This window comes from Vanellus vanellus (genome assembly GCF_965231255.1).
Source record: "Vanellus vanellus genome assembly, chromosome: 1".
Classification (NCBI taxonomy): Eukaryota; Metazoa; Chordata; class Aves; order Charadriiformes; family Charadriidae; genus Vanellus; species Vanellus vanellus.
Genome location: NC_138905.1, coordinates 48,376,260 through 48,387,225, shown reverse-complemented (window position 1 = coordinate 48,387,225; position 10,966 = coordinate 48,376,260).

The window sequence follows — 10,966 nt, the reverse complement described above, 5'->3', positions numbered from 1 at the left end:
ATTTTCAGGGAAATGCAATTCTGTTTCTCTTTTTTCTTTCTTTTCTTTTTTTCCCTAAGCACAGCTTGTTCCCTGTTCTCATGGTTTGGGCAGGGATGGGGTTAATTTCCCAAGGACGAGGCAGGGGACACCAGTATCCCATCCCACATGAGCCATGCCTGGGCTATAGGGGGGAGCTGGCCGGGGAAAGGGGGTGGGAAGTCGCCCCTCGGAGTGGGTGGGGGCGGCCTGGGTCCTGTGGGTGAGTGGTGGTACTGTAGTCATGTTTGTTTCTTCCTTTACAGGTGTTACTGCTTTTCTCATCCCTTTGCTGTTCTGTTAAACTGCCTTTATCTCAACCCATGAGTTTTGCCTTTTTCTCCTGATTTTCCCCGCAGCTGTGGGAGTTGAGCGAATGGCTGCCTGGTTCTTTGTCGCCGGCTGAGGCCAAAAAAAACCCCATCTGCAGGTAGATCACACTCTGTAAAGAGGTACAAATAGGAGGCAGTCTACTTATTCCCGGGTTTAAAGAGTGTCCTAATTTATCTTGGCTCTTGTTTTTCATCAGTTCCGTTGGCACCAACAATTAACTTGGCATGGGACAAGGGTGTGTATATGTGGCTGCAGTCCCAATGTTGCCTGAAGCTTGTGTGCCCATCGCTGAAGCATATGTGGTCTTCTTTCAGTCATCTGTCTCTTGGGCCGCCTCTCTGTTGCTTCCCTGCTGACCTTCTGCCTCCATCTCTCTAACTCGTTCTCTTACTCTGTCATTCTCTGCTACTCTGCCTCTTTCTTTCTTTTTCAATAGCACCTCAAAATATTTAATCACATCTCACCTAGAGATCTACATGTGAAACCCTTTTGATCTGGAAAGTTGCATTTTTTGTTTCCTGTGAAGGCTGTACATATTCTGCATTTGAACCAATAACTTGAACAGGTTCCCCTCGTGCACATGAGTTCAAAGGAGAGCTTGGGGACCTGAGGTAATTATATATCTGCTCTGTGACTGTGGCACAGTTCAGATGGGGTCTCTGTTTTATGAGCTGTGGAAACAACTGTTTGTAGATGTGTGTGCGCACATGGTTATTTTTTTAAAGTGCTGAAGTAATCAGATATCTGGAAGATTTGCTTTTAACTTTTTAGACTCAAATAAATAAGTTAACTTTTATTTTCAGAGTCCCTTCCAGTGTAACTTTGGTTTTGTTTCCATGCTAGCTGATTATAATCTGAATTGGGGAGACATCAAATATTCTGTATGAATGTACTTTATCTCTCTCTAGCTCTACCTTTCTTTGTCTCCATCCTTCCCTTCATTTGTATTATGTAGTAGTGAAATGTTTGTAAACTAAGAGTCAGTTACCTATGGATTTGAATTTCGGATATGACAGACTTGCTCCAGTTCCCTGGTTTCCTAGAATGTACAGAGGCAAGTAGTAGTTGCTGTCTTGTGGAAGAGGTGTGAGCTGGGGATTGAAGGTGGTTAGAAGCATAGAATCATAGAATGGTTTGGGTTGGAAGGGACCTTGAAGATCATCTAGTTTCAATCCCCCTGCCATGGGCAGGGACACCTCCCACTAGACCAGGTGGCTCAAAGCCCCATCCAGCCTGGCCTTGAACACCTCCAGGGATGGGGCATCCACAACTTCTCTGGGCAACCTTCTCCAGTTCCTTACCACACTCAGAGTGAAAAATTTCTTCCTTATATCTAGTCTAAGTCTTTCCTCTTCCAGTATAAAGCCATCACCCCTTGTCCTATCACTACACTCACTGCTAAAAAGTCTGTTCCCATCTTTCCTGTAGGCCCCATTTTGGTACTGAAAGGCTGCAATAAGGTGTCCCCAAAGTCTTCTCTTCTCCAGGCTGGAAAACCCCGACCCTTGTAGCCTGTCTTCACAGAATAGGTGCTCCAGCCCTCTGATCATCTTAGTGGCCCTCCTCTGGAATTGCTCCAATGGGTCCATGTCCTTCTTACATTGGGGGCTCCGGAGCTGGACGCAGTATTCCACGTGGGGTCTCACCAGAGCAGAGTAGAGGGGAAGAATTGCCTCCCTTGACCTGCTGGCCACATAAAAGAGGCAAAATATTTCTAAGCCACTTGTTGTTAACACCAGTTATTCTACTAAGGACTCCTTAAGGAGCATAAGTCAATAGTTTTATGAATTATTATCATGTCCAGAAAAAGTATAGACCTGCATTGTGTCCAAACACTCTTAATATTGACCTATAATACCATGTGGTATAATCTGCATAACAGCTTGAACTGTGTGAAGGCAAAATAATATATATATATATATATTTTCCTCTAGATGTGCATTACCTTCCCAGCCATTCACAGATGAGCTCTCAAGAGTTGAGTTCATTGCACTACCATATTTGACTCTATTTGTCTATATGTATTTGACCATATTTGTAGCTCTACCTTCATTTTAGAGATACTGTTATTGTAAGATACCTAATGATTAAAAGAATTTTTAATCTCATGTTGGGATTTTTTTATTGTTGTGTATTTTTTTTTTTTTTTTTTTTTTTACTATCTGGTCTGGCATTAGCCAATCAGAAATAGAGGATTTTTTTTTTTACTTTTTTTTATGATTTGGTGATTTACTTTGGTAATTTGGTGATTTAATATGATGATTTACTTTGTGTATAATTTGGTGATCAGTAGTTCTGAATATTAGCTAATTGTTAATTTGACTGGTTATGTCATGAATTACATTAGAGTGTTTCTGATTCTAAATTAATTGAACTTAAAGAACTATGAAATGTGAATTCTGGATAATAGACTTTTTATGTGAACATACAAAAGGCAGATAGCTCTGCATCTATTCATTTATCTGAATAACTATTCAAAGAGCTCTGTAATAACAGATGTACTCAACAGCTAACTATGTATTTTTTTCATTGAATATTCACTAATATTATTTAGGATTAGTAGTCAAAATAACTGATTTTTTTAAAGAAAATAACCAGATGTGTTGCTGCTGCTTGTCTGAAAGTTCTGTTTAAATCAAAGAGCCAAAGAGGTTAAATAAAATATATTTGCAATTTTCAGAAAGCTGGATTCTGTGACCACTGTTTCACTAAGCAAAAACATCATTCTATCAAATAGACAATATTTAAAAAGCACTATAAATTTACTTGGAAAATGACAGAAGAAATTAAACTAGCTGGAAGTAGTTTTGTGTCAATTCCGGAGTTTTAGAAAGCAAGTCAATAAATAATATCTCACCCATGGTCCATTAACTTGGGTCTATTAAGGGATAAGCTGAAAAAGATCAGATGCTGGGAATATTGAACTTTAGTCTTGATTTTAAGATATAATCCCAGACAAAGTTAAATGTCTAATTGCCTGCTGCTAAGCAGCTAATATAAAATACAGGCTTACTAATTGAAGGACTAGAAAAGAGGTGTTCACTTGATCGACTGCTGCATGATCCAAAGGATTTGGAACATGTAGAAACTGGTAGCAAAAAAAAAAAAAAAAAGAATTTCAAGGTTTTTCTTGATGAAGATGATCCTTGGAGTATTGGTAGCACAGAGAGAGTGATTATTCTCAATATTTCTGGTGAGACTTGTAAGAATTTTTTTTTTTTAAATAAGTTTTAGGTGAAATGAATATGCTAAAGGCCAGGATTAAACCCATAATTATTACTTATTCTTCTTTTTATGGAGCTAATTAGAGAGAAATACAGTATTTGCATATATTTTATCACTGTTAAAAATCTTAAAAATCCCTCCCAGGGATGTGGTGGAGTCCCCTTCTCTGGAGATTTCCGAGAACCGCCTGGATGCAGTCCTGAGTAATGTGCTCTGGGCAATCCTGCTTTAGCAGGGGAGTTGGACTAGGTGATCTCTAGAGGCCCCTTCCAACTCTGAAAATTCCGTGATTCCGTGATATTCACTATAAGGTCTCGCAAACTTCTGTGCCTAGACACACAGCTCAAACAGAGGAACAACCAGCAGTGGAAGCTGATCAAGTCAGACATCTCTATTGCTTTTAAAATAGGGTACAGATTGAGGCAGTTCCCAATGACAGCAAAAAGGCAAATGTTTGACTCATTTTTCAAAAAGGAAACTGATGATGGAGGGAACTACAAGCCAGTCAGCTTCAGTTTTTATCCATGAAAGGGTCTTCAAACTTCCCTCAAGTAATTTTTAAGTTCTTTGTAAGAAAAAGGTATATATCTATGTGTATATTTTCTGTTAGTACAAGGTCAGTGCAGTTTCTTTCCATCTTAAAATAAATCTTGATGTCTTATGTTTTAATAGCCTGGTTTGAAATACTTGAGAATAGTAGATTTCTGATGGAAGTAGCTTTGATAAAACCATTTCCTTTAAAAAGTCTCTTAAACTTGTAGATTTCCACACTTGCCTCATCATAAACTGAATGTCAAGCTATTTGTAGAATATGCCATACGTTATTTTTTTCTTTAATATGTGTGAAAAATGAATATGGGAGAAGAAATTTGGGCAAGAATTACTTTTGTTTTTGCCAGTGGGTAGAGAAGATTTTAATGGAATCTGTGGAACCTGCTAATTTCATCCCTTCAGAGCTGCTCAAATTGTTGTGAAATGGGATCAAAGATCATATTAATTGTGAAATGCAGTGCATTATATCCATTTAGAGAGGCTGATGTGTATTCCACGCATAGCTGTTGAAACCAACTATTGTTGTGTCTTGCCAGGCATTTGGAGATTAGAAAATGGAAGAAATAAAACATAAAAGTAGATACATTGGCTGCTAAGTATATCTTCAGAAATGTCCTATAACGTTTCTGAACTTGCTCATGTCAGTATTGGATTTTATTCAAAAGAAATAATTAACCCAGAAGACATACTTATGCATTGTAAGTCCTTTGGGGAGCTAAGTAAGAAAGGGTGAGCTTGTCCCTGAACGTGAGACTTTTATGCTCGACTTCTAACACTTCTGTGGTAGTGTAAAAACATGACTCACGCTCCTTCAGTCTGAGAGATGCCATTGCTTATGATACCAGTTGTTGGATCCCATCTAGAACGCTGCATCCAGTTCTGGGCCACCCAATACTGGGAAAATATTGATATACGTTGAGGAAAGCTCCAGCTGAATATGAGGTGGGTGCATGTAAACTTTTGAATTCAAAGTTCCCTTAGATAGACCCCTTTTAGAACTCATCCCCCACTTGGATGGACAGATGTACTTTTTGCTCGAACTTATGTACGTTAATTTATCCTGATAGTAGGTTTTACTTGAGAAACATGAGAGATCTGCAGTAGGAGTATGAATTTCTTTGAATAGACCTTAGTTGTCAGGCATTAAAGATTATATTTACAAAGAAGTGATAACTAGTGCTAATAGAAAAATGGAGATTTAATAGCTAATACAAAGCTGATATAACAATTTGCACGTCTTTATTAAGTCAAATCTTACCAGGTGTGATCTTCCTTCATATCAATTGAATGGTTGGCTGACCCATTTATTGTTTGTTTTTTTTTTTTAATGTATAAATTAATAAGTGGGTAAATATTGAGGCAAGACAAGAAGAATGACTCACACTTTGAGAACAGAAAATATAACTTGGGTATTGCAGAGGAAAGGCCTCAAAGTAACTGTATATGCTGGTGAATAATATCTCAGAGTAGTGCTTCATTTTTTTTTTCCCCTCTACAAACCTTATTTTACTTTGTTGTTGTTCTTTTTTCCTTCTCTGATAATTATTGTTTTTCACGTATCCCAGGTGACCAGTGTTTTTTTTTTTGTTTGTTTTTTTGTTTTTTTTTTACCCCCTTTGATGTTTTTTACCTTCAACTTAAATTAGTTGCAATAAATCAAGCAACACAATGTGACTACTAATGTTGGATGAGATGAGCAAGCCTCCATAGGGACTACAAAAAGGTGTTGTGGGGGTGTGCTTCAACAGATTATGTTGACAGAATTTTTTTAATATCCATTTAGATAGCTGATATCTTCAAAAAAGCTTACCTAGCTGACATCTGCATATATTATGAAACTACAGTTTTTGTTTCCCCACCTTCCATCCATTCAATCAGATGTTTAAACTTTTAAACAGAAAAACAGTCAGGCTGTTTCTGCCGTTTCCGCACTGTATGTCACAAGAAACAGATAGCAAAAGGACAACTTCTGTTGTAACAACCTCAAGAAAGAATGCACTTCTGAAACGATCAGATTTCAGAAATTAGGGAGGATAGCTAGATACACTTAACAGACTGATGCTAGTAATATAATGCAACATTGCAGTCACATGGAAGTCGTTTCCAAAAATGAGAAAAAGAAGTGAGTGGGAACAGGCCAGCATGGATTTACCAAGAATAAATCAAATCTGACCAACCTCACTGCTTTCTGTGAAGAGATACCTAGGTCTGTGGACCAAGGGTGAGCACTGAATGCACGATAGCATCAATTATTTCAAGGATATGCAAAAGTCAGTATTTTATCTGTTTCTATATGAATTTCTAAATCCATCTTCATCTCTCCTCACATCACAGTTTCTCTTAAGTTTCCTACTTTTCAAAGCTTTCATAGTACCAAAAGCATGTGTATTTACACACATGAGTATAAATTCACATGACAGTGAATAATGGGTGATTGCATTTTATGTGCAGTTTATTGTGCTCTCTGTAATGTCAGTCATTATTCTATCTGACATGGATAGCATTTTCAGATTGATGTGTTTAAAATTAATGAGGCATTTCTTTTCTCAGTGAAGAAGCTAATAAAGAACATTTTTCCCTATGAATTATGTACATGAATTAATACAAATCAACTTAATTTTCAGAGCTTTGTGACTTTCTTCTTTCTAGCAATGCATCCTAACATTTAGAGGTTGAAAGAGCTGTAGTGACTGGAATACTAAATTTCAATGAAAAAAAAGTTTTTTGGAAAAGTAAACAATATGGAGTCATTCTTCAATGAAGAATAAGGAAGAGCTTAATGATATGCATCAGCTTTTTAGTGCAGAAAAACAAGTTTAAAGTTACAGAAATTTTTTAACAGGGAAGAATTTAGGAGTCCTGTTATCCACATAATTGAATCTGGTTTTGCAAGCTAACAATATTTGGATATTATTTTTTTTTTGTTTGAGAAGATTACTGGTATACTGACAGGTGAATAATCTTGTATGTCAGAATTGTGGTACATATTTTTCCTATCTTCATATGTGTGTGTGTTGGATAAAGAGGCATATGTATGATAGTTACTGATCGCAGAGAATCAAATCCAGCACAAATGTGACTGAGATAATCCACAGATTCTGGAATAACGTGAGATGAAATGTGGTATTCACCTTGAACTGTAAATTGTTTCAAGTGCATCTCTTGTTAAAAGGATTACAAGAGAAGAGAGGAAGAATTGTCAGAAAAGCCTTGAATACAAAAAGGTACAGTGTATTTGGTGTCATTTTATCGTTTGCAAATAATTTTACCAACTTGCTGCTCATTATAGTAACAACTTGAGACAAAAGGGGGAAAGAGTCTTCAAATCCTGTCTCTAAATATCAATCTTGGAACAAAATGCACCCTTATATTTCCTAGTGAGGTCTATGTATGTAACAGATACACTAGAATGTTGTAACTTCGTAAAGTCTTCACATATATACAGAATGTTTTAATGCAATGGCGCCAGTACATATATACAGAATGTTTTAATGCAATGGCGCCAGTACATATATACAGAATGTTTTAATGCAATGGCGCCAGTACATATATACAGAATGTTTTAATGCAATGGCGCCAGTACATATATACAGAATGTTTTAATGCAATGGCGCCAGTACATATATACAGAATGTTTTAATGCAATGGCAGCAGTTTTATGGATTTTTGAGAGTTTATATTCCATAAAAAAATTATTCTCTGAACAGATAACTGATTTACTTCTACATATATTGGCTTGGGAAAATCTATTGTTTTCCATCTTTTGTTGTTTTCATCTGATGAACATTTTAACAAAGAACCTCTGTCAGTGTCCCAGTTTCTTGATTTCAGTAAAGCATCGCTGTTTACACCAGATTAATCTGGGGGTATTTTTTTGGTATTTTGGGGAGATGAGGTTCAGTTATATGCCAGTGTGTGCCACTAGTGTTGAGCATAGCATCTTTAGTCTTAAAGAGTGCCTACAAAATTATTTCCAGGAAATAAAACAAGCTGAGTCTGGCCATGCTGCAAAGTAGCCTGCTCTTAACTGCAAGCGCTCGGTGGGCTCATTAGCTTGGATACAGTACTATGTTAGATATAGCTTGAGGTCTCTGGCTAGAAGCTGGCTTAGGGCAATAGTGTGCCCAACAGGTGTGTCTTTATTTAACCACAGAAATATTCTTATGCTTACAGTTTTTACAAAAATACTTGGTTAAAGCTGGATCCATCCTTGCAAAATATTTCATTCACTATACACATGTGTATGTGTATCTATTTACACTTGCGAACATATATTTGACTGTTCTGATCTGGATGACAAGGCGTTATTTTTTATTATTTATGCAATAATATCACTGATCTGAACTGAAAGGGTGAACTGTTTAGCCACTACTATGTGCATATTAAATTATTTGCACGTGTAATGCCACAGTATAGACTGGAACACATACAAGTCTTATGGAAAGGCAAGCAAATAATGTGTTTTTTAACACAGAAATTCCAGCAGAGATGTGTAGGATGACTAACACTTGGTTGAATGTTTTACACACGTGGGTGACTAGGTCTTGCTAGCGCTAAAGCAAGCTAAATTGCTTCAGTTCTCATCTTCTTCTGTCACCTTCCGAAATGTCCAGAAATACTGACAAGTTATTTCACAGTTTATTGGGAAGGAATTGGAATAATTCATGCAAAAAGAACCACTGGATATGTTTCTAGAGGGCTCTACAACAGCAAAGTGCAGTATCTGTGAGGAAATGGTTGGTCTCAGATATGGCTTTTAATTTTGATGGCCTACACTAAGTGACCTTCTGCACTCTAATCCTCTTAGATGACTTTGCAATGAATTAACATCCAAAAAAGATGACATGATTAACTCCCATCAGGTGTCTGACTGAACTTCTTTGCAGACTTGTAAACTTTAGAAAGAGCAACATTATAAAAGTGCTTTTATAATGTTATAGAAAAGTGCTTTTATAATGTTAGCTTCTTCTAGATCTTCCCCTAAATTAAGGATTTTGAATGCTTATAGTACCTAGAACCTGCATTCTATCTTCTTTTTTTTTTTTTTCTCATCTTTTTTGTTCCTTAAAGCCTGCCATTCCTTTCTAAATGTCATCTTCTACAGCTGCCAGCTATGCAAGTGTAAGTGCAGAATAACTCCTCTAACTGTTGCCTATTAAATTTACACTGAATTTAGATGATCCTGTCATTGAAACAACATCTGGGCTACTACATTCCTATTTAGTTCTGCCAAACAGTTTAGAGCAATGGTGTGAATAGAGAATACTTTTCTGCTAGATATGCAGTAATTTCTCTTTGTTGCTCTGCGTGTGTAATTATGCAAATATCACCTTTGGAAACTTATTACATTGATTATGGAAGAGAATACAGGTGATACGATGCTCTCACTAACTTAAATATACAAAAGACAATGGTGGAAGTGAGAGCAGAATTTATGATGATAATGTTCCTACATATTTCTAATGTTCCTAGGAATACACCAAATTAGCAAAACATAACAAAATCAGCTGGAAGCATCTTCTACTTTTATTATAAGCTTCATCATTCCCTCCTACCTTACTTTTTCTGTCTTTTAATATTCTTTAGCCATTTTGAATTCAAATTATGAACACTTTGAAAGAGGGGGTGTCTCCTCCAGATTGGAAAATCTTCCTGTTTAGGATCTCAAAAAGCTTCTTAATAAAAAGTATAATTAAATATACAGCATTAAAAATTTCATCTCCAGTACACCAATTAATCTGTTACTACAGAAATTAGAATATTTAGGAGTACTGCTCTCATCTCAGGGAGTAGCAGAGAAGCAGTTTCTAGACATCTAGATCAGTGTTAAGCTACTCAAATGACACTTAAATTTGCAGAACAGTTATCGTCGATAATTTGTCCTCTTGTACAATGGGATGAAGTGAGCTGGATTACGCTTCCAATGAAGTTATGATCTCAGATGCAACACTGGTGTAAATCTTCAGTGTTCGCAGTATTTAACAAAAGACAACGTAGAGGCCACCACTATCTAAAATGTATGCTGTTAAAGGACTAAGAGGAAACCTAGATAACTGTTTAGTTTTAAAAACAGAAGGTTTGGGCTCTGCTCTGTATATGTAAGAATCATGGAATCATAATTTGGGTAGAAAGTGTTGTCCAGAGTTCATCTAGAACTTTTGTTCTAAACAGGTCTATTTAGACCGTGTTGCTCAGATCTATGTCTACTGCCTCTCCTCCTATTGCTGTGCACCCCCAAGAAGAGTCTTGCTCTGCCTTCACTGTATTCCCCAACTATGTAGTTATACGCAGACATGAGACGCCTCATTGCCTGAGCCTTCTCTTCTTCAGGATGAAAAGGCAGAACTCTCTCAACACTTATTCATAGGTCATGTTCTCCAGCTCTCAACCATCCCAAGATGTTTGTCCTCTGTTGCACTTGTTCCAGTATGCCAACACGATACTTATACTGGAGAGCCCCAAACTGTAACACTATACTCCAGATGCACTTGCCTGGACCTGCTGGCTACGCTTTTACCAAAACAACTCAGGATGCTTTTGGGCTTCTCTGCTGTAAAGACACACTGCTGCTTTGTGTTCAGCTTGTCTTCTGCTATGACCTCCAGGTCCTTTTCTGCAGAGCTGCTTTCTAGCAGCCTTTGAGTCTGGCAGGCCAGCAAACTTTCTATCCACTTCATTGTTTATCCAGCCTGTAGCTCATGGATGGTGGTGATAAGATGACTATGGGACACTTAGAGTGGCCTTGCTAAAATCAAGTTCTAAAACAGCCACTGCCCTTCTCCCCCCCCCCCCCTCGCCCTTGTTCACAGCACCAGTAGGACCATCACAGAAGACAATG